The following is a 25,953-nucleotide window of genomic DNA, read 5'->3' on the forward strand; positions in this document are numbered from 1 at the left end:
CCTGATAGATATCTACAAAACTATCCAACCAAAAACACAATATACATTTTTCTCATTGCCATTGCTACATGGTACATACTTTAAAATTGATCACATACTTGGAAGTAAAACACTCCTTAGCAAAAAAGGAAAAAAAAAAAAAGAAAGAAAGAAAGAAAACCAGCACACAATAATAATACTCTCTCTCACCATTCCTATTCAACACAGTATTGAAGTCCTTGCCAGGGCAATGAGGCAAGAGAAAGAAATAAAGTGCATCCAAATAGGAAAAGAGGAAAGCAAAGTATCCCTGTTTGTGACAACATGGTCTTATATCTAGAAAACCCCATAGTCTCAGCCCAAAAGCTTCTTAAGCTGATAACTTCAGCAAAGTCTCCAGATACAAAATCGATGTGTGAAAATCACTAGCATTCCTATACACCAACAACAGTCATGTCGAGAGCCAACTCAGGGACAAACTCCCATTTACAACTGGCACAAAAAGAATAAAATACCTGGGAATACAGCTAACTAGGGAGAACTACAAACCACTGCTCAAAGAAGTTGAAGACAACACAAAATAAATGGAAAAACATTCCATGCTCATGGATAAGAAGAATCTGTATCATTAAAATGTCCATACTGTTCAAAGCAATGTATAGATTCAATGCTATTCCTATTAAACTACCATTGAAATTCTTCACAGAACTAGAAAAAACTATTTTAAAATTCACGTGGAACAAACAAAACAAAAGAAACACACAAACAAAACTCTGCATAGCCAAGGCAATGCTAAGCAAAAGAAACAAAGTTGGAGGCATCACATTGCCAGACTTCAAACTATACTACAGGGCTACAATAACCCAAAATAGCATGGTACTGGCACAAAGCAGACAGATAAACCAATGGCACAGAATAGAGAACACAGAAATAAGACCGCATACCTACCACTATCTGGTCTTCAACAACACAAAAACGAGCAATGGGGAAAGGATTCCCTATTTGATAAATGGTGCTGGGATAACTGGCTAGTCATATACAGAAGATTAAAACTGGACCCCTTCCTTACACCATATAGAAAAACTAACTCAAGACAGATTAAAGACTTAAACATAAAATCCCAAATTATAAAAACCCTGGAAGACAACCTAGGCAATACCATTCAGGACAATAAGCATGGGCAAAGATTTAATAATGAAGATGCCAAAAGCAATTGGAACAAAAGCAAAAACTGACAAATGGAACTAATTAAATTAAAGAGCTTCTGCTATCAACAGAGTAAACAAACAACCTACAGAATGGGAAAAAATTTTTGCAAACTATGCATCCGACAAAGGTCTAATATCCAGCATCTCAAGGAACTTGAACAAATTTACAAGAAAAAACAACCCCATAAAAAAGTGGGCAAACACATGAACAGACATTACTCAAAAGAAGACATACACACGGCCAAGAAGCATATGAAAAAATGATCAGCATCACTGATCATTAGAGAAATGCAAATCAAAACCACAATGAGATACCATCTCACACCAGCCAGAAAGGATATTATTAAAAGGTCAAAAAACAGATGCTGATGAGGTTGTGGAGAAAAAGGAATGCGTACACACTGTTGGTGGGAGTGTAAATCAGTTCAACCATTGTGGAAGACAATGTGGCAATTCCTCAAAGACCTAAAGACAGAAACACCATTCAACTCAGCCATCCCATTACTGGGCACATACCCAAAGCATATAAATCATTCTATTATAAAGACACATGTGTGTGTATATTCACTGCAGCACTATTCACAATAGCAAAGACATAGAATCAACCTAAATGCCCATCAATGATAGACTGGATAAAGGAAATGTGGTTCATATACACCACAGAATACTATGCAGCCATAAAAAAGAATGATACCATGTCCTTTGAAGGGACATGGATGGAGCTGGAGGCCATTATCCTTAGCAAACTAATGCAGGAACAGAAAACCAAATGTTCTGCAAGCCACGTGTTCTTACTTACAAGTAGGAGCTAAATGATGAGAACACATGGACACATAGAGGGGAACACCACATACTGGGGCCTATCAAAGGGTGGAGGGTGGGAGAAGAAAGAGGACCAGGGAAAATAACTAACGGGTACTCAGCTTAATCCCTGGGTGATAAAATAATATCCACCACAAACCCCCATGACACAAGTATATCTATGTAGCAAACTTGCACGTGTACCCCTGAACTTAAAATAAAAATTAAAAAAAAGATAAAGAAAAAAATAGAAAATATGGTACATATACACCATGGAAGACTACATAGCCATAAAAAAGAAGGAAATCAAGTCCTTTGCAGCAACATGGATGAAGCTGGAGGCCATTATCCTCTGTGAGCTGAAGCAGAAACAGAAAACTAAATACATTTTTTCACTTATAAGTGGGAGCTAAGCATTGGGTACACATAGATATAAAGATGGGAACAACAGACACTGGGGACTCCAAAAGGAGAAAGGAAGGGAGAGAGGCAAGGGCTGAAAGTTTTCCTATTGTACACTATGCTCACTACCTGGGTGACAGGATCATCCTTACTCCCAACCTCAGTATCATGCAATATACCCTTATAACAAACCTGACCATGTATCCCCGAATCTAAAATAAAAGTTGAAATTATAAAATTAAAAAGAATTTATGGTTAACTCAATGAGTCATAATGGAAATGTGAATATACCTAAGAAGTCAAAGGATCTTCACCTTCATCCGTAAAAAGGAAGGGTGTTTAGAATGCAGTAGGTGACAGACCGCTTATCTTCACCACTGATTCATCTAGACTGTATGTTCAGAGCTGGGTGACACTTTTAAGCTGTATTCAGAACATTAGAGAGTTGTGCTATTATACAGTGTACAAAATCTTCATTCATTGTGTCAAAGCTAAAAGCACTGCTACAATCTAACTTAAGATTAATCTTCTTCAATTACAAAAGACGAATGATGTTTGCAGGAAGCAACAGAGTATAGGGCTTATTTCTGACTTGCCTACTCAAAGAAAGTATGGCCATCTTTTACTTAATAGAAATACAGCAAATCAAATCTATGGCAATATTAAAAATTCTATCTTAAACAAAAACCAGAAAAATACAGACATGGACTCTAAGTCTGCCATGGGCATTTATTATATTCCTTAGATTTTACTGTTAAAAGTGACGAATATCATATATACATATATTTTCCTGCATACAAAATCCACAAAAGGTAGGAAGATGACATTTTTACTAGACGGTTACAGATCTAATTTTCTGTTTATTAACTGGTTTACAAACCTCGGAAAGATTTTACTCAAAACATCTGTAAGAATAGTAATCTCTTTTACATACTAAGTATTCAGTATCTATTTGCCCCAAGCTACCAACTTAATTGTAATTATCTTTACCATGTGTTTATAATTCAGGATGTTAATCTTACCCTATGAATGCTGGTCAATTGGAACCTCTGCAATTGGTCTCAATTTGAAAAGTTCCTAAGGAGAAATCACAAGCATATTGTTATATTTTACGCATCACAGGACTGCAAGATGATTCATCCACTGAGATAAAATTTCCAACATATATAATAATTTTATGAAACATACAAAAGATAACTTACTTAAAAAGAAAGCATTAAAGAGCTCACCTTCTGACTTCTCAAAGAAGAGGTTAACTATTACCCAGGGAGAGAAACAAATCACTGTCACAAACTACACATTTTACTTCATCACAACAGTAGCTTACAAGGCACAAAACATAAACATTGAATTTGTTTTGTTTGTTTGTTTGTTTTTGAGACGGAGTCTCGCTCTGTCGCCCAGGCTGGATGGAGTGCAGTGGCGCGATCTCAGCTCACTGCAAGCTCCACCTCCTGGGTTCATGCCGTTCTCCTGCCTCAGCCTCCTGAGTAGCTGGGACTACAGGCGCCCACCACCACGCCCGGCTAATTTTTTGTACTTTTAGTAGAGACAGGGTTTCGCCATGTTAACCAGGATGGTCTCGATCTCCTGACCTCGTGATCTGCCTGCCTCAGCCTCCCAAAGTGCACAATGAATTTTTAATGGAGAATAAGACAGCATTATATATGAGTACCACTGATTTTAAAAATATAAGACAGAAAAACAAATTGAAAGTATCTATGCTTCTTAAAAGGGGAAACACAGTGAAAGACTTAACATTTGGGATAGTTTTCTTTGTCCAGTTTTTAATTTTTGCTGACCTACTGGTTTTATGTAATTATGCCATTATAAAATTCAATGGCACAATACTGAGATCTTTTTTTGCCACTTATGTATCACAGGTTTTTTGATACTGCTATAAAGTTTCTTTAAGAATCATTTTTGATGGAAGCATATAGTTCATGCATGGATATGTCTTAGTTTATGAAATCATTCCCCTACTAAATTTTCAATTTTCCTTTTTTTAATACTAATAACGTTATAAACATCTCTGTACTCTTCATATGATTTTTTTTATTTTGTTTTGCATATACTTCCAAAATGAAGGAATTAGGTCAAAAGAGCATAAACATTTTAAGGCCTCTGATATACAGCATCAAATTATTTCTCAGAAAGGTTATACCAATTTTCTTTCCTGTCAACAATGTATAAGTAACACCTCACCAGATTTAGAAATCATTATTTAAAAAATTTGCTAATTCCTATGTGAAAAATGATCTTATTGTTGCTTTATTCAGCATTTCTTTGAGTTGAATTGAACATGTTTCAGCAACTTACTAATGCATTTCATTCCTCTCTCCTATTTAACATTTACCTAAACCAGAGGAATATTTTGCTGAGAAGATATAAATGTAGAGCTCAATGACAGCTCTCTCGTAATGAAAATTTGTCATCTCAGGGTGAAGCCACTGCTGTCAAGTAAAGTAAGTAACAAAATGTAGCTGAGTTTCTTTATTCAGGATAAAACCAAATCATTCAAACCAATTTTAGAAACTATAACTAAATTTATCACCTTTCTTCCTCCTTAGCAGAACACAAAAGTACCAAGTTGGAAGAATGAAACGTGAAATACTAAATGACAATGCTTCTTAGAACAGCATAAATAGTCCATATTAGGCAGGATAAAAAGAGGACAAAGATTGTTACAGCAATTCTGACCGACCCAGCTGCTGAGGCAGGCGGCCTGCGTCAGCACGTCCGCCAGCTTGCTATGCTAATGAGTGTTACACAACTAGCTGATCTACCCCTTCAAAAACATTCTCTCTCCAGAGGAAGGACACAAGACGTGTGTATTTTAACTTAAAAAGTCAATTCCAAGATAACCTAAAAATAAAAGGGTATTCTGGAAGATTTGGAGATAAGTATAACACTGAGAATTCTCTTCTTTCTCAAATAAGAGCTTCCTCCCGAAAGGAAGGCTCCCAATGAAGGACATACAAGGAACGGCTCCCAAGTGACTGAGGATTAAGGGAACAATACAGCAACAATCAGCTTTCTGATAGAAAAACAAAAGGCCCCAAAGGACCTTACTCTGGATGTTCTTGTTTCTTTCTGGTTAGGAGAGATGGCAGATTTGACAAAACAAACTTTTTTGTAGTGCACAAAGAACTACTATACAATTTTGGAATGTGAGCATGGCTTTCCATTTGGGCGTACTTGTCTTGTAGGGATAGTTAAATCTTAGGAAAGATCTAGCAAGATGTCAAGAATCTCTGGTCAAAGGACCTGAACTGGGTTAAAGGCATAGTCACTGGGACCTTTTTTGGCAGGAGAGCTATGGCAGAAATCACTGTAATATCATACTCATTCACCCTGCCTCAGGCAATTGTATAAGTTTAAGGCTTCAGACTACGTAAAATTAAAGCCTCCCATTTCATCAGTCTGAAAAACTCAAAATCATAAATAACAGATGGATTTAAAAAAAGAACATCCCACTGCATCATCTGTCCCATTCTTGATCAAGTGGAATCACCTCTATGAGCCATCCAGACCAGCACAGGCTGAATTTGTTGCTCCTTCATCTGTGTTCCAGGAAGTCATTTACTAATATTTCTTTTACAGTGTTTATTAATATATGTGAAGCTATTGCCTCCAATTCTTTGAGGGCTGGGGCAGTATCTCATTTATCGGTATCCCAGGGATGTATCCCAATGTCTCTTTCATGGGCTAGATTAGGGTCCTAGATATTATATAGCAGCTACCACGTATGGATTCATCAATGGGGCATCTAGATCTCTGGAAACTTAACTAGATTAAACAAAAATAGTACCTACTGAACCTTTCTCAAGGATGGTATTGAATGTGGTTGGAAGAAAATATCATGAGTCTATTTCCTTTGGGTCAGAAACTGGCAAAAGGAGGACCCAGAGGGCTCTTTTGCTACTCTTTTTCCATACAGTGCTTCACTACTCCACTTAAAAACACTGTGAACAAATATTTAATGAATACCAGTATGAAGTGGCATGAAATCCTTAGCCTGTCCAGAGCCCAGAGTGATCAGTGATAAGCCCACTCCCCTTGTGTCGGTCTTGTCTCTCTCTGTGCCATGAATATTTAGTAAATCACTGTTGAGTAAATGAAGGACAGCAGATCAGGTTTCACCACCCATTTAGGAACCAAGGGTACAGAGGAGAAGGCCTGGCTCTCAGAAAGATCTGTGAACACCACTGGTGCACACACATGGTGGGTATGGAAGGCTGGCAAAGCAAATGACAGGGACAGAGACTCAGGCATTTCCAAGACCCCATGGCAGGGGCAGAAATTCAGAAGCAGAGACTAAGTCTTCATCCTTCAGGGAGAAAGGAGAAAAATTTATATTTGCCAACTTACTCACCAAATGGGACATTTCACAAATTTGAATGGAAAACTGCTGTCAGTTCAGCCTGAGTGGCTGCATTATAATGACTGAGAGTCATTCTGAATCAGTGTTGGACCACTGGATAAATGCCAGAGCATTCCAAAATGACCTTAATATCTTATCAAATTATGATTTCACAATTATTCCCTTTTCCACAAGTTAACCTAAGTATAATGCAACAAGAACAACACTGGGACCAACGGAATTATCAAGGTATCATCCAAACAAGCATGCTGCACATCATACAATTCTGTGCCCACTTGTCCTGAACTCTGGAGGGCAAGGACCTTTCTAGTGTCCTGAGAGTCAACCACATATTAGGTGCCTCATAAATGTAATTCCACAATGCTGTGAGCTATGATTGAGCTGCCAATATTGCATGTCCTTAGATAGCTTTAGTCTCATAAAACCAATAACATCTGATAATGATCACTGTAAAGAATGCTACATCTGCTATAACATACTCTTAACCCAAAGACAAAATCAAATTGTTATGCATTGCAAATCAGCCTAGTGCTTGAGCTAATTTCTGACCACAAAACACAAAGGTTTAATGTTCAGTATTAAGTGACTATTAAACACAAAATATGTTTAAAACAAACACTGTTACCCTATGTGTCCCTCTAAACAAGTAGTTAGCCCTTCATGCTTCTTTAGCATTTAGGGAATACTGATAGTTCTATTATGCTTCCATTAAACCAAATCATCAATATTTGATTTGATGTCTTCCTGCTTCAGCCTTTGAGCTCTTGGAAGAGTCAGGTGTGCAGGAAGAACTAACACTAACAGTCTCAATAATTACTGTTGAATGGAAAGGGGTGATGGTAGGGGAAGGGTAACATTTACGGTGTACCTGGTGAAATAGGTATTAGCCGACTCTAAAGGTGAAAAAGTTGAGGTTCTGAGAAACAAACTTGCTCAAGCTCATAAGCAGACCCAGCATTCACAACACAGCTGACTAAGAGCCATCTGCTACACAGCCTCCCCAAGGAGCTATATAAAAAGGAGTTTTATATAGAATGTGACAGCTCTCTCCTTTTCTCCAAGCTACAATCTATCTTTTAGAACTAAAAGAGACAATTTAAGAATGAGATCTATTTTGTTTTCCTAGCTCATTGCTCAGTATTCCATCTAGGAAACAGAATCAACAAGTGCTTCCTCCATCCTGGCTGCCTATTAAATAATTAAAGTCGACATGATAGATAGCCAGAGCAAGGGTACATCCTGCTTGCACAGCCTCTTATGAAGAAACATTTACCAACAATTTAATAACAAGATGAATAACCCAAGTTTAATCTGCAGTTAAATAACAGTGTTTTACATGGCTTTTCTTCCAGACATATCGATTAAAATGTGGTTAAAATAAATCAAAACCACTACCCATATATGACCTTCTTTTTGAAAGACTTTAAAAAGGAGTATCACATGTTTTCAATGTGTTACTTTGTTCGGCCTAGTTCTTATCCTAAAACTGATGAAAATGTGAGAGACTTGGAAGGGAAGGTAGCAGAATAGTTAAGATTGAGGTTTGGCTTTGTTGTTTACCATCTGCTTGATCTTAGATAAGCTATCACTTTTCTCATCTGTAAAATAGGGATAATAACCATAATAATGGTTTCAACCTAATGGAGTTGTTTTAAGAATTAATTGAGGCAAATACAATTCAAATGCTTAGCACAGCAGCAGGTACAGTGTAAGCACTAAACATGGTTATTTATTAACACAGTAGTAGCTTTATCTAAAATTAATCCTTTAATGATTGCCTTTAAAGTATGATCCTATAAACAAATAGCAGATTAGATACTGGAGGTTTGGCTTTCCACCTAAGTTGTGACTTCCATGCCAGTTCTCACCATATATCACAAGACTCATTACTAGAAAGTGTTGTGAAATATAAACTGTTCTTAATCATTTACTATATGGCCCATAAGGAAGGCAAAGTGTTGTGAAACCTTTAATATACCTTGATGCCACATTTTTAAAAAGTTAACCTGTGCTGGTAACCTCTACTCTTTGATGCAATGTCTATCAAGATTTATGCTGCAGACAGGTCTGATATGACTGTCACCCAAGCAGAGGGTCATGACTTAAAATCTATAATCATGGTTGTACAACAATATACATGAACTCAATGCCACAGAATTAAAAATAGTTAAAATACTTAAAAAAGTAAAAAGCACTTAAAATAGTTTAAAAAGTAAATTTTGTTACATATGTATATCTCCAGAAAAAAATCTATACTCATGTAAAACAGGAAAACTGTTCTTATTGCTTTAAAATAAACATAAATGGATTACACAAATTAAATATACTGTCGGTCTCAATATACTAGAAAACATACCAACACAAAAAATATAATTTTAATGTATTGAATTTGCTTTGTTCATAATTCATAGGTTACAATAAATACTAAATATTGAATTATCAATTTTGTTTGTTACCTTGAATTCCTCCATCCTGCCTGCCTGTTTTAAATACTTAAGGTTGACATGACAGATAGCCAGAGGAAGGGTACATCCTTCCTTGGGTGGGAGAGCATCCTGATTTGGGTGGGAGAGAGAATGTGATCCCCCAAATTTGTCTAGAAAAGGTTTATGTCTTCTTTACTAAATAGCAACATGGCCAGGCATGGTGGCTCATGCCTGTAATCCTAGCACGTTAGGAGGTCAAGATGGGAAGATACTTGAGCCCAGGAGTTTGAGACCAGCTTGGGCAACAAGGCAAGATCCTGTCTCTACAACAAATTTAAAAATTAGCTGGGCATAGTGACACCTGCTTGTACTCCCAGCTACTCAGGGGGATGAGGCAGGAGGACTGCTTGAGTTTAGGACGTCAAGGCTGCAGTGAGCCGAGACTGCACACCACTGAGCTCCAGCCTGGATGACAGAGTGAGATCAAGTCTCTGAAAGAAAAAAAAAAAAAAAAAAAAAAAAGGATAAATCACAATATATGAAGTTAAGAAATTTAAAAAATCTTCTGGTAACTATTAAGGTAACTGAGTATGGGAGATCTTTTTTTCCCTAAAATAACAATTGAAGCTCCCATGTTTACAAAATTCACTAATAATTTAATGGATATGCAAAGTATTTGATCCTCTTTTTAATCTTTTGTTAAGCGGTCAATCCACCAGAAAGCATCAAGGACAGCAATAATAGGGTAGGTGAAGGCAGGGAGGAAAAGGAAAAGATAAGAAGGTGGGAGGATGGGTGGTGGTAATGCAGAGGGTGTGTGTGTGTGTGTGTGTTTTGGGAGGTGGTTATAAGACAGTAATAGCAATCCTTGGCCTTAGTGATAGCAGACACACTTACTGGGTGCCTATGTGAAATAAACAGATCAATCCATCCATCCATCCATCCACGTATCCCTGAGACTTTCGTAATAAACCCATTTTTGCACGATTGCCTTGTTACTTCCATAGTCTCTGGATATGTGGGGTCGAACTGCTCAACTAAAGCACAAGTGGATAAAGGCATACCAAATGAGACAAACATATTAAAAGATATACCAAATTAGATAGATATATTAAAAGGCATATCAAATGAGTTAATAATAGAGAAACAGCTGCTCTGCCTCTCCATAGAACTATATTAGGTGGATGAAGGGAATGTAGTAATGTGATTAGATGTACAAATGAAGGAAAGTAACCATTACTGAGATATAGGGAAGGATCAACACTACAAGGTAGCATGACCTGATCAAATGAATACCCAACTAGGTGTTAGGAAACTGAAGTTCTACTCCTTGCTTTACATCTTACTGACGGTATAATGTTGGCTTTGTCACCTCACTTAACCTAACTTTCCTTACATGTGATGTTAGAGAGAGCAAATGATTGAGAGAGTCTCTACTTCCAGTTTCCCACAATGCAATGAGTTTATTAACTGTGGTTGGAGCTAGGGGATATCTAGTCTGAAAGACTCCTCTGGAGTGGTGAGGATTGAGAAGGGGTTTAAAAGTTAGAACACCAGGAAAAGCAATGGTGTATGTTTTCTTAGAAAGGGAGTACAATGTCTATAATTGCCAACTCCTAAATTGGTCTCACTGAAAAAGAGAGTAAAAATTGGTTATAGCAAGAAAAGGTCATCAAGCCAAGTATATAATGGAAGTACTAATTTTTAAAATTTATTTATATGTTTATAAATAAGTAGGATAACAGGATGCTTCACCATGTGGCTTGCTATGGGCACTCACTCTGCCTCACATATACACAAAAATGTGTGTGGGTGTGTGTATGTCTGTACATATATATGTGTGTGTGTGTGTATACATATATATATATATATATGTATATTTTTTTGAGACAGGGTCTCACTCTGTCATTTAGCTGAGTGCAGTGTTGTGGTCATGGCTCAATACACCCCACCTTAGCTTCCCGAGTAGCTGGGATTACAGGCACATGCCACCACACCCAGCTATTTTTTGATTTTTTTGTAGAGACAGAGTCTCACAATGTTGCTTAGGCTGGTCTCAAACTCCTGGACACAAGCGATTGTCCCACCTCAGCCTCCCAAAGTGCTGGGATTACAGGCATGAGCCACCACACCCAGCAGGAAGTACTAATTTTAACTGAAGATAAAAAGGTATTAGGACCATGGAAGGTTTCTACTACTACCTTACCCCTTAAGCATTGGGGTTCAGTCTTGGGCCTGTTGCTTCTCTACTCACACATATGCTATGCTTGGGTGACATCCTGAGCATTATGCTTAAGGTTTCATCCACCATCTCTGTGTATATGGTGAGCCCAGCTTCCTAACCCCAAGCTGCAGAATCATCTCCCCAGCATCTTCCTGGCTATATACCGAGATGTGTGGAAGCAACTCAAGCAGCATGTCCCAAACTGCGTCTACTGTTTCCTCCCACACCTAGATATCATACCTGCCCTTCCTCGATCCCCGAATCTCAGGTTGATAGCAACATCAAGGGCTAAGGCATTGACTGCTCTGGTTTGGATGTTTGTGTCCCCTTCAAAATTCATGTTGAAGCTTAAACCTCAGTGCAACAATATTAAGAAATGGAGCCTTTAAGCGGTGATTGGGCTATGAGGACTCTGCCCTCAAGGATGGGATTTAGTGCCTTATAAAAGGGCTTGAAGGGTAAGTTCTCTCATTCTATTCCTGTTGCTCTTCTACTCCTATACAATGTTCATGGTCCAGAAACCAAATCTGTAGTATCTTGATCTTGGACTTTCCAGCCTCCAGAGCTGGAAAGGAATACATTTACGTTACTTATAAATTACCCAGTTTTAGGTGTTTTGTTACAGCAGCACAAACAGACTAAGGCAGGTACCTAACCCAGAAACTTTCTCCTTCTATTCCCTCAAATCCAATGGCCTCTTAAACCAGTTCCTTCTACAATCTTGCTATCACTCTCTTGGGTGGGGCCCATGTCCTCTTTGGGCAGGATGACTCTGAAATCACCTCTTCTCTTTCCCTCCTTAGTCCCATTTCCATACTGCAGCCAGAGAGCCCTTTCTAAAACATGTCACCTCTTGACTTGCTGCTTTCTTATTATAAAGACAAAGCAACGTCTCAGGGAGAGTTGGGAGGCTTGCCACTGGGAAGTGAGGGGAAAGAGTGGTGATCTCCAGCTTCTCTTGCCTTCTGTTTTATTGGCTCTTACTGTTTCCCTCCCAGGAGTGCTAAGTTTGACCCCAAAATGTAGGGCAGATTGGATTATTAATTCTGTGATCACAGTGATCATGGATCACCTGAGAATAGTACAAACATGACAACAGGATGCTTTGCCCTGTGACTCACTGTGGGCACTTGCTCAGCCTCACAGTTAGCTATGGTCACCTCTTGCTTTATCATGCTGCCTGTCTCATGGATTCCAACCAGTTTGGAACCCTGTTGTGATGGCAAGGGATTTTTCAAAGCCTCTGACTTTATTTCTATCTATACTTCACTGGTGTCTATGCTTACAGATACTAGGCATTTTTACAGAATTTTTTTTTTTTTTTTTTTTTTGAGATGGAGTCTTGCTCTGTCGCCCAGGCTGAAGTGCAGTGGTGCAATCTCGGCTCACTGCACGCTCTGCCTCCCGGGTTCACGCCATTCTCCTGCCTCAGCCTCCCGAGTAGCTGGGACTACAGGCACCCACCACAATGCCCGGCTAAATTTTTTTGTATTTTTAGTAGAGACAGGGTTTCACTGTCTTAGCCAGGATGGTCTCAATCTCCTGACCTCATACCTCCCAAAGTGCTGGGATTACAGGTGTGAGCCACTGCGCCTGGCCCGGTTGTCTTGACTTACTGGTCAGCAGCAGTCACTGCTGTGAGAGTCAACTCTGCACATCTTAGAGCAATTGCCCTACTTGCTGATCTGTTGCTGTGTAAGTGTTCTAGAGCTGTTTTAGGTAAGTACAAATTTCCTAATTTCAATGTTCCCCAAGCCCTAGCAAGGGAACACACGAAAAAACACATAAATAAAAATTAGGAAATTGTATTTATGTGTCTGCTGCTGACTGAGTACAGTATCATTTTGCTTCTCCACTCCTCGCACTAGTGAGAGTAAGACACAGGGGCTGGTTTTCCATGGCAGCAGGGTGGAAAATGAACACTGGACTGAGTCCCAGGCCTGCCTCCACCATTATCTGCATGGGCTTAAATCACTCACCAAATACAGGCCTCCATCTCCTCAGCTTTAAAATACAGACAATCATACTGGCTCAAGAATTGATATTAGTGGTGAAACAAATATCATGGAAGCACTCTGAAATCACTGCAGTAGCAAACAAATGCAAAAGAGATCTCATAAAGAAAGCTAATGCTTTTACTAGCAAAGTGATTTAAAAAGAGGATGCTTTTGGCCTTGGGACAGTATCTTTGAAACAAAACAACTCAGGAAGTGAGCTTTATTTATGCCACTCTGGTTCCAGGGTAACAAAACAGCAAGTGTTGCAAAGACATTGACATTTCATCACATTTAGGTCCTATTGCAAAGTCAAAAAGAACTCTTCAAAAAAGGCATTGAGGCCCAGGGGTTCAGAAGAACTATGTGGCCCAAACACAGAATGTCAGGCATTTGTTTCACTGTGACAAAACAACAACCTCAGTAGAAAATTATTCTCCAAATCTGCCTTGCAATAATGGACTGATAATGGATCACTTAAAGTCTGTTAACCGGGGAGTTGGAAAAAGACAAAAAGAATGCGCACAATCTCTAGCTCACCGTGCCAATGGAGTGCACGTGCCTAACTGCCCAACCCAAAGAAGCTCTTTTAAAAGATTCCAGTCAGTCAGCACTGCTTATCTGTTCCAGCTCCTATTTTCCATAGAAGAAGGGGTGGGGAATGAAACACTGGGCAAGCGCATTCAGAGAGAAACCAGTCTGTTTTGAAAAAGCAAGCTCTTGTGTCACGTATGATTCAGGTAAAATGTCCGTTTTTACCTTGGTGTTAAATTAATGCTTCACATTTGTAACTTGGTTAATGGCTGCTGGTAGTCAAAATCACTGGTTGCCATTTGCTCTTCAGCTGGAGAGGGAGAATGTCTGGTTTACATTTAGGGTAAATGCAGAGTGAGATTTTTTTTTTCCTGGTATCACTCCCTGCAACACCAACTGGGTGTCCTAAAATTCAATCCTATTCTGACATTAACTACTCAGAGTTAGCATCAGACTCCACAGGTTTAAGGGCTCCATTTTACAAGACTGAGCTTGCTTCAAACTCAATCACAAGTCCCAGGAATCCAGACTACCTGTACTTCTGTTTGACTTGACTATAAATTTGGGGGTTCCCATAACGTTCTCTTCAAATTTGATAATTTACTAGAATAACTCACAGAACTCAGGAAAACACCTTACTCACCATTATTGATTTATTATAAAGGATATAACTCAGGAACAGCCAAATGGAAGAGATGCAAAAGGCAAGGTATTTGAGGGCAGTGGGAGGATGGAGCTTCTCTGCTCTTTCCAACCTAAGCACCCTCCCAGCACTTTGATGTGTTCACCAATCTGGAAGGTACCTGAACCCCATTGTTTAGGGGTTTTTATGAAAACTTCATTACGTAGGCATCATTGATTAAATAACATTGGCCGCTAGTGATTGAAAATCTCCAGTCCCTCTCCCCTTTCCAGATGCTGATGGTGGGTGTAAAAGTTCCAATGCTGGAATCACATGGTTGGATCCTCTGGTGACCAGTACCCATCCTGAGGCTACCCAGGTGCCTACAATGAGTTACCACATTAAAACAAAACTTAGGTATGGTTAACAGGGGTTCACTATGAATAACAAAGGACACTCTTATCAGGAATGGGGCTCTGTGATGTGACATGGGGGCAAAGGCCAAATATGAATTTATTATACACATAACATGATGCTGTATAAGAAAAGTCTCATAAGGAGAGCGAATTCTTATTTCAGCTGGCTGCTGCAATTTCACACAGTGCCAGATAGTTCACTTAAAAGGTCAAGCTTGCTTTCAAGGCCAAAACAAGGCAGTTGTTTAAGTCATTGATGCCCTGAGTCAACGACTAATAAAGTTATTTCCTAGTGGATACCTTCTTGACATGATGACAGGTCACTTCACAACATGCTCCTGTAGTTCTCCATCCCTTCCTTTCAAAACATTTATCACAAACCTATAAGTAATTGTTTGATTAAAGGTTTATTTCTCTCTGAGGTCTGGTCTACGTGTATCATGCTTATCATTGCATCCCAGGGCTTAGCTTGTAGAAGCTGCTAGTAAATATTAATTTAACAGATACAAGAGTTTTAATCAGACCTCCTTGCTTGGAAGCAAAAACTGCAAAGTATCTTACAATCTTCATACCTTCCTACCTTCAATTTACATCCTAAATTCTATGTGACATGCAAGGCTTCCTGAATCCTTTAGCAGAGACTAAAGACTCCATTTGAGCCTCATCAGCAGAGAAGATGAATTTAGCTCCGCCACGGCATTCAGAATAAGTTGGGGCAGCTCTGAGCACTCTGAAGTGATAGAGTAAGCTTCTTCTAAAATAACACACAAATAACTAATATGAATCACATAGAATGCCTACATTCCAAAAAATGTGACAGGTCATTCCTGCACATTAGGTTGGCTTCGGGCTTCATAACTCAGCAGGATTCTGCAGCTTCACTTGGTCTCAGCAAAGGGGAGAAACATGGGCCTTCTGGAAACAGAGTTTCAATGGTTTTCCAGGAGACAAAAGATAGACTCCCCATCTGGAAGTCTGACACATGACTTCTAAATCAGGGTGAGGCTCTGTCATAGCTCAGTGACAAAATCGGCCGCAAAACACACAGAGTCTCTACGTTTCTCTTTTATACACAGCAGATGAATCTATGGTTATTTCTTAGCAACCAAATTTGAGAGGCAAAAAGATTGTGCCAAGAAAGCTATAAGTGTAGTTTTTTCCTGTCTTTTTTCTCTCACCCACACACAAAGATAGTATTTACCTATTTATATCTGACAATACCATCTGTTTTTATTGTGTGGAGACTCTTATCCATTTAAGGAAGGCAACAACTTAGTCGCTGTCAGTTGAAGACAGGTAGAAATGAAGAGGGTCTTGTGTAACACCAACTTGTGTCATGGGGCACCAAGAGAAAGTGGAAATGTTACATCTTGCTCTGACACTAGGTGTACTCGACAATCATGATGAGGCTTCTGCTGGGTGAAAAGAACTGGCCCAGGTGATGAAGGCAATAGAAAGGTGTCACACTCAGATCTAAATCTCAAAAGGAGCTTATGCATTGGTGAAAGAAGGCCTAAGTACAAGACCAAACAAATGAATTACACAGTTACATCTTAAGGTAATATATACTAGAAGAACAATAGTCACTGCACAGAGTTTATGAGTTGGACCAAGAAAGATGCATAAGATTTATATAGTTAGGGGGTGAAGGAATAAGGGGTGAAAGGGGGTGGTTAATAACAGGGCACATAATATTTTATGTGGACGAATGGAACAACCAATAAAGAAGGCAAAAGAAAGTCAAGGTCAATTTAATGAATTAATGAGCACACACAGAGATGGAGCGGAATTTATGAGACAGAAATGATGGAGATAAGAGTGGAAAGGTGATTAGGATCAAATGCTAAGTGAGTCTCAAATGCCACACTAAAAAATTTTCAAGACATAACTCAGGCGCAGAACGTTAACAGGCACCTGAGAAATTATTGCTTTAGGGGTAAAAATATCACTTTTAGAATATTCAAATATTTTTATAAGCAGAGAGGAATTTAGGCTTGATATAAGTAGTAGGAAGTCACTGGTGATATCTGAGCAAGGGAATGATAGAAAAATACATTTAGGGACATACTATTATATATCAAGAAAATTAATTTGAAAGCATCAGAAGGAATTCATTGGAGAGAGTTCAAGATTGACAGCAGGAAGCCTAATTTTATGTTAGGGTATATATCTGGGTACCTTGAGAAATAAAACACAGATGGACTTCAAACTTAAAATTCTGAGTAGAAAAATAGTTATGCTTTAAAAAATTAAAGTTTCAGATTTAGCCAGTCAATTGATGCAAATGGACAAAGCAATTAGTTTTTAAGGAAGCACACGTTTCCTGAAAGTCTTAACTGACTTTTTCAAAAGAGAAATAAATTTGATTTGTACTTTTTTAGACTAGGTAATACCTGAGTACTCTGGTGGAATTAAATACTTAATGGTAAAAATACCACTTTTAGAATAGGCAAAGATTTTGTATGAAGTAACACAGAAGAGCAGTCATTTACAACATACACAAAAGGGTGCCAGATATATTCTAGCCAGGTTAAACACACTGAGAGCAAACGATCAACTTAAGAATACACTGGGCCCTTAATCAATGGAAAAATCATTTGGCATTATTACACTCATCATGCAATCAAACCTCTGTTTAAAATCAAGTTACAATTACTCTAATTACGGACAAACATTTCATTTGTTGCACAACTGGTACCTAATCAAACAGTTCTGTAGAAGAGATGATTTCACCACAAGGTAACTTAATTTCAGCACCAAATAAGTCCTTTAAATTATTTTTAAAGAGTGTTTTTAACCAATTTACATGTCAGAAATTTTATTTCTATAAAAATTACTACATGAACTAAGTGTAAATCAAACCAAAATGCCTTCCTCTACTTTGAAACAATAGTCTTCTCTCATAAACACTTTAGTCAAATATTTCCCAGCAACAGGCTTGTGTGCACTAACCAGGAAGTGAAACCAAATATGATCATATTGTGAAAGCCGAGTAAAATGAAAGAACACAATTGGAATTATCTGAAGCATATTAAAATTTCATCTGAAAATCCATTCCCTTGGAAACAACAATTTAATCAAGGCAGTAATAAAAGGAATTTTGAAAGCATAATTCTTCATTTTGTTGTGTGGCAATGTCCCCAGTCTTCTATGCAAATATCTTTTCCTGTAGCCAGGCTGGCTCATCTGAAACACAAGCACTCACCCAGCCCGCCTGGTGAATGCAGGGAGCAGGGTTAAGCAATCATTTTCATGCTAGTAAATCAACTTTGGTATAAACAATTGCAATCTTTAATGACTTACTTTGGAGAAAAATGTTTTGCTTCTTAGGTAACAAGTAAATCACATTTCTCTTAATTATTTTGCTGGGGTTACTGTCATTCCCTTTAATCTACTGTAAATTATAAGCTCTCTAAAACCAGAAAATGTATTTTACTGATCAGTCTGCTTTTAACTGACTCAGTGACCTAAACATAGTGAGAGTTATTATAAGTACCTAACGATTACTCTTATGTCCAAGGATAGTGTTAGCAAACAAAACTCACTACTGTTTACGTTTTTCTGCTAAGATGGATACTAGGTAGGATCATCAATTTCTGGTTTCCATTACCATATCTCTTATTCCAAGGAAGTTGGGTGTGGGAGAAGGGGCTAGAAGACACCATGCAAAAATAAAATAAATTCTCATTTACTAATTATTATTCTTTATACTTATTTTTAATTTTAAGCAGGATTTGAGTAAGTTTAGTATTATACACAGGACAATATTTTTATGAAAACTTCCTAGCAATCTAAATAAGAAGATAGTTCCTGAACTACCTATGACTTCAGCAAATGATCAGGTAGCACCTATTAGACGCTGCACAAACACAATGCAAATCTGAACATTAGTGCTACTCTGCAGACAAAGCAGACACACTGCTGCTCTGTATACAAATGAAATTTAAGGCCGGGCGCGGTGGCTCACGCCTGTAATCCCAGCACTTTGGGAGGCCAAGGTGGGCGGATCATGAGGTCAGGAGATCGAGACCATCCTGGCTAACATGGTGAAACCCCATCTCTACTAAAAATACAAAAAACTAGCCGGGCATGGTGGCGGGCACCTGTAGTCCCAGCTACTCGGGAGGCTGAGGCAGGTGAATGGTGGGAACCCGGGAGGCGGAGCTTGCAGTGAGCCGAGATCCCGCCACTGCACTCTGCACTCCAGCCTGGGTGACAGAGCAAGACTGCATCTCAAAAAAAAAAAAAAAAAAAAAAAATGAAGTTTAAAAGGAAAAAAAAACTATGAATAAATAAGCAGTGACAGACAAATCTATTGGCACCATACATGCATGTGTATAAATATATATAATATGCAAATCATGTGGTTAGTGAACTCTAGAAACACTTGAGAGCCTACTATGTTTTAAGAACAGTGTCACACTTAGGAAACTGAGTCAATTCTATTGCCATGGTGTTAAGAGGTTGACGAGCCTGGCTAGTGGGTCTCATTCAGAGCTTGTCTGTGGATGCACCAAAAAGTATTGAGGCTGGCCAGTCTCCTAATCAGTCCTCTTTTCTTTGGGCACCCTCTTTTCTTGTTACTCCCTCACTCGCTTTATCAAATACTGTACTTTCACCACAGAGCCTGATCCTTTATACTTATATTCAATGAATTCTCTTGACAAGGAGAATTCATTGAGCATTTGTTGTGGTATGGTCCGAATAAGATAAGAAAGTATATCTCATTTTATATCTATCCTTAAAACACAAAGTTAGGAAAATGGGAAATTTATACACAGGGTAAAAAGGAAAAAAAATAAAGGATTAAATGGTGGAGTGGAACAACTCTGAACATCTACATAATGCTCAAAAGTTTTTGGAGCTTTTTTTTTTCATAGTCATTTAAATCATACACTTGACTTTAGAATAAGGATATAAGCTCAGAGAGAAAAAAAATAGCTGCTGAAGACACATGACTCGTGAGCAACAGCTTGATCCCATAACTGACACCAAACATGGTGCTCTTCCAACCATCCAAAGCTTCCTCCCATAAGGTGAATAGGTATAGCTCAGGGAATGGAGAAGGCAATATAGATGATGTATCTCTGAGCTGTTAGGGATATGCAGGGGCTGGGGCAGGAAAAAGATCTCCAGTGGGGCAGTGGGGAGGGACAGAGTAGAAGGGTGTTGCCTGAGGAAGAGCAGTGAGGCTGCAGAGGATCTTCACGGCCAGAGGGAGACGACTTCACAAATAAATGAGGCAGTGAGGACATTTATGGTTGGAGATTCCAGAATATGAGCGTATGGCTGGAACTGACTTACAAAAGAGAACAATTATAGATTCTAAAACAGAATGCAAGCAATGTTTTAGGAAAATTAATCTGGTGAGGCATGAGAGATACAATGGGGCAGGATTGGGGACCAGGGGAAATGAAGGTAAGGGAACCAGGTAGGATCCTACTGCAGTCATTCAATGCTGAAGCAGTCAGAGTGAAGACCATGGTAGTATCAGTGAGACTGACCAGCAATGAAGGAATTTAGGCAGAACTGTGGGTTCTAGCTGATGAGAGAGATGGGAGAAGGAAAGAGCTGTCAAGTTGGCCTGGTGAAAGGCTCTGTTATAAAGTGCTAGTTAATATTCAGTGGAAGACCAAGAAGCTATTTGGTGAATTTTGCCCTTTCATTTCAAAGCAAGGCTAATAATTAACATAATTAATCTTTTATACTTTATTAAAGGTTTAGCATAGCTAAGGTTTGACTGAGTACTGTTCTCGCAAGTGAACCTAGCGGAAAAGCTGAAGAAGGTGAGATGAAAAGACCATTTAGGTGCAGACCTAATGAGACACAGGTACCATTCTATTGAACCCAAAAAGGTATTTGTGAAAGGGAGTGACTTAATCCAGTCAGCGTCAAATCTTAAATTTAAAAAGTGAGAATTTGCCACTTTGGTAGCAGCATGAACAACTCGTTAAAAAGGAGAAATACACATAGGGAGGAGACCAGGATAGATCAATTGTCCAGATGATAAACAGGAAAGGAGGCTTGAACTCAGATGTAACTGAGTGTGAAGAGAAGAGCAGATAGAAGCAAAAATACTATTATTACTTGTAAGTGCTTTCAAGCAGGTGCTCTGCTAACTAGCTTATGGGCATAGACTCTAGGGCTCCTTAGGTATCCATTAGAAGGACTTGGTAGCAGATTAGATGTTAAGGAGAGTCAGGACTCAAGGACAAGTGACTTACCCTAGCTTTGGTCACAGGGTCAATGATGAAGAAGGCTAGTGAGTGTGTTATTTGAAACACTGAGTTTGCAGTACCTGTGGGCCATCCAGGTAGTGAGGTCTAGTAGGCAATGGAAAACACAAACTGGAGCCCTAGGGAGAGGAAAAAATATCAATGAGTTTGTTAGGCTGTTTTTGCCGAAGACTCGGGCCAATGTTGGACTTAAAGACCTGCACTTGGTAAAATTTTAAAAGTTACTTAAAATAAATAACTCAATGCAGTCTCAGTCCATCTCCCACATAAAAGAATTCATTTAATACCTTCCTTCCAGAATATTTCCATTTAAAATTGGGACAATTTAGTTTTTTATGAAGATGACTGAATTCATTAAAATATGAAGTTTATATGATCGAAAACACCCACATATGCAAACCCGCATCCACATAACTACCAAACATCTCTTCAAATGACTTCTACTTGGTTGTGCAACTGGAGATAAATAGAATTGGAAGCAATCAAAGACATTCTTTATAAAAACAACTTCCAGCCTCCCTATTGCAGGTGCTCACTGTCTTCCTGATCATGAACTGCCAACTCACTAACAAAACATTAGGGCATATTTTTCATTTCACTTCAGTGTTAAAAAGCTGCTCCCTTTCCCAAGCTACTTTATCTTTAATTTGTGCTCTAATGGTTGTAGAGATAGTGAATATATTTAGCATATCAACAGGGTTAATAGAAACATGAAAGAATTTCTGATGTGATGTATGTTACGTTTTATAAACATCAATCTCCTTTCTTTGCCAGCTTTGATAGAGTTGGAAAATGTTATCCTTTGGGAATTTAATTTTGAAGAATTGCTCTGGTTTTGTTTTTCCTACAGAATCTGTCTCCGTTTAATGTACTATATACTTATGTTGTTTCGCTTTTTCTCACAAGCCTGTGATTATCTCACTTCAGGAACTTAATACGTGCTTTTTTTCTTAGCAATCACACCCCAATCTTCATGTTCCAACTTAATTTCGAACTATGACTTCTATTATATTTGTATACCTCAAACAAACTCTCAGAATATGCTGTGGAGGGACTCTGCAGGGCCCTAAAAGGGTATTGGTACAAAGGAATTAACATGGGAAAAACTGCAGCAAAGTGTAAACAAAGTCTCCCAGTTTCTCCAGGTGATTTTTCTGTCCAGCTCTGTCTTATGAGGAGAAGTTATAATGATTTTTCTCCTACCCACACTCTTCTGACTTCTGGCTTCCCTGATCTTAATTCCTATTTGCAGCATCTGTTTCAGCCCAGGGTGAAACAAAACTGAGGGGTCAAAACAAACCTGAGTTTGCATCTGTTGTTTTCATTGCTCGAGGCTTTGAATTTTTTTGTCATTAACTTAAGAGAATGGTCTAAGCCTGTACTTCTACACGGACCAGAAACTCACATTAACTTAATATTACAAGACAGAATAGACTACTTTCCCCCTCAAGGTTCTGATTGTCCTTCTCTGTCCCCATTATAAAACCTAGTAATTTCCTCACTACCCTGTTTGATGGGATAATCATAGTGACCACTTGCATTCATTACTCAACATAAATGTTTTTCCTGGTAAACTGGATTTAGTTTGTATGTATTATTGCATAATCAAATCCAAGGAGAAACTATTACCATACTCCAAATTGATATTAAGAATGAAATTAAAACTTCAAACTTAGAAAAAAATGATGTATTCTGAGTAATTCATGCTATAACTTTTCCATTTGATGTCTAAATATATGCTAGAAAAAATATAGTTCTTTTGTGCTCTTTGTGAAATGTAATCAATATATAACCTAAGCGAGAACTTTTTAAATCGTTTGGATTACGGCTAGTTTAATTCATAAGCCAATAATTCCAAACACATCCCTTATATCAGCAAGGCAATATTTAGAAAGGCTGTCATCATCTGCATAAAAGACAATTCACTTGACAACACTCCTTTTTTGGGCAATGACTCAAATCAGCTAGACTGAAAATAAATCTAAAGGGTACACAGCTGTCATGTAGCCGCAAGTAGCCTTCTGAGCAATTACTTGATTCATTTTTCCCTATTCGTACAACTGGTTTTGCAAACAGGATTGCAATCCAACAAATGAATGCCCCCCTGCCTCCCCGCCCGCCCACTATGAAGAGAGCTTTCTGCTATCCTTGGGAAGGCTCTAGTGGATTCCTTTGCCCTGATGGGCATGATAAAATGCACATAGTGGTTTCTTGATTTTATTTAATGAGAAACAGATCTTTAAAATCAATGACCTATGTGAACCATTTACAAAATAAGTGCTCAAAAATTTGAGAATATGATTTTATCAAAGGGATGTTGGCATCAAAGTTTGAAGGACAGATAGGTGCCAGACTGGATTGCTATCTATGTCTACTAGGTACAGGCAATTTATTTTCATTGTAACATTCCACAATTGCTGTTTTAACATTTTATTATGGAAAATTTTAAACATACACAAAAGTTGAGAGAGTGGTACAATGACACCCATCTGCCCACCACTCTGATTCAACATCACAATACCCACCCTCATTGGATTATTTTGAAACAGATTCTAGATATATTCTGTCTTATTTCAGTATGGATCCCTAAAACAGAAAGAGTCTTTAAGATATAACCACAATATCACAATAATATCCAGTGGCATGCTGGTAAATGTTTAGCAATCAGTTTTCTGAGAAAAAGAAAAAAAAAAGGACCCTGGTTCTTTGCCATTTTCCATGATTCCCACCACGGCCAATTTCAAAGTACCAACATGACGTCACTGAATGTGGAGTTGAGAAGAGATGTGTCATATGTCATTATATAGTACTTCTACTCTGCAGACACCTTAGACATAAATAACCTTAACAGCACAGATAACAACAAATTATAGTAAAATTATTAGGGAGTGAGAGTTTTGAGTATTTATTTTACTTTTGATACTTTAAGTTTGTACAATTTAGTTTTTAATGACTATGTTTGACTAGCTTGCAAAATTCCTATAACACAACAGTTTTCACAAGCTTATGTGTGTCAGCTCTAGAATCATTACTAAATCATATACACATAATTTACAATTCCTTAATATTACCAATTACCCAAATTTCTCTGATACATCTCTTGTCTTTTCTACTTAGCTATAGAGAAACAGCTTCAGCAGGAAGGAGAAGAAACTTTGCTTCAGAAAGCTACACTAAGGGCTCCTTTCTGGGTATAGCTCAGTCAGCTGTTAGTCTGTTGCCAGGAGGTTGAGTCAGATGCCACTGTGATTATGTACCTTCATGTCACTCAGGAATCATAGTAATGTGATTAATTTGCTTTTTATTGCCTATTCTTTGGCTCTCAAAAGCAAAAGCGTTTGAAAGGGAGTAGTAGGGAGGCTTGGAAGAAGGGAAAATATGTCTATTCCAGGTAGACAACCAGAAGCTGATGGAGTGTTCTGACAGAAAGAAGATTGCTAGGAAGATGTGAGTTACTCTTCTGGGCTTGACATATCCCACCATTGAAACGTGGTTCACAAACAGTCCTCTTTAAATGTGCCTTCCAGAACTGAATATGGCACATTAGATGTGACAGTCCTGAAGCAGAAGGTAAAGTGGAGTTACTGCCATCCTTGATAAGATGCCAACACTGGACTGCAACTCCACTTTGGGCTCACAGTCAAGTAGAACTCAAGTTCAACCAATGAACCAGTGCCTATTAGCACTCACCGAGACTCCACAGCATACATTCACAAATCCTCTCTCACCATCGAATTGGGTGCCAGGCTGCTTTTCCAACCTTTCCTACTATGCCTTTGAACATGCTCTCTATTCTGATAGGCCAGCCTAACGTATTGTCCAAAAAACACATAATATACCATTTTTATTTAAAAAAATATTACTATGGAAATTTTCTAATGTATATAGAAGTATGAATAATATTATAAGGGTCCCCCATATACCATTTACCCAGTCCCAACAACGATCAATTCATATCACACCCATGCCAGGTGTTTTGAAGCAAATCCTGGATGTATCATTTCCTCTGCAATGATTTCAGTACTGCATACACTCTTTCCTACACACCTCTGCTCAAACATTTCCCGTCCACCCCCTTCTTCAGCTTTCCAAATCTTATCACGTCCTGCAAGCCTCACCTCCTACGATGTTTCCACTGAACTTCTGAGTCATATGCCTCCTTGGGACATCTGTCTTATTGTTGTCCTCTTGTTCTTACCTTTAAGTTGGACACTCACTGTCATTGGCCTTGAAAGCAGGAAAGCTCTCTCACTGTACATATAGTGCAAGAATTCATGTTTAACAGGGAAAGAACCGAAGGATACACACTTGGTTTTATAGAGTTTATTAAAATTTGACACAACAATTTTATTCAGCATATTAACCAAATTCTGTATGTGGGAAATGTCTTGGTAAATGCCTTGGTAAATGTCTTGGACAGGGTATGCAGACACAGTATGAGAGGGTGGGAAGAAGACCGGACACAGAGCTAAAAGGCCTGGTTCTTGTCCTGCCCTTCTGTTTACATGCTATTTGGGGTATACTGTGTGACTTCTCTGAGGAATAGGAATTAATTGCAGTCATTCTTCCTTGTTCCCTCTCTAAAACTGTCAGAATCAAATGTGATTATTATGTAAAGATGATTTTATAATTGATAAAGTACACTGCTGATGCTCATCTTTACCTGTAAACGTGGAAATCATTAACCATATCCCTAGACAACAAGAAAAGCTATTGGTTTGAATCCT

The 25,953-nt window shown here is 38.4% G+C and overlaps 1 protein-coding gene across 2 annotated transcripts in view; it reads right to left on the reverse strand.

Annotated features, from left to right (window-relative positions):
• The window catches only part of LRRC8B (leucine rich repeat containing 8 VRAC subunit B), a 79,056-nt gene that overhangs the window by 25,846 nt on the left and 27,257 nt on the right, over positions 1 to 25,953 (reverse strand). Inside the window, exons 2-3 of one of the 2 annotated variants that reach the window (XM_023207980.2) lie at positions 21,289 to 21,345; positions 3,413 to 3,467 (exon numbers count right to left, since the gene is read on the reverse strand). The gene's annotated coding sequence lies outside the window, so the exon portion shown is untranslated. Of the gene's footprint in view, positions 1 to 3,412; positions 3,468 to 21,214; positions 21,346 to 25,953 lie in introns of both variants that reach the window. The other variant, XM_023207972.2, reaches the window with a different exon arrangement.

This window comes from Piliocolobus tephrosceles, chromosome 1 (assembly GCF_002776525.5).
Source record: "Piliocolobus tephrosceles isolate RC106 chromosome 1, ASM277652v3, whole genome shotgun sequence".
Classification (NCBI taxonomy): domain Eukaryota; kingdom Metazoa; phylum Chordata; class Mammalia; order Primates; family Cercopithecidae; genus Piliocolobus; species Piliocolobus tephrosceles.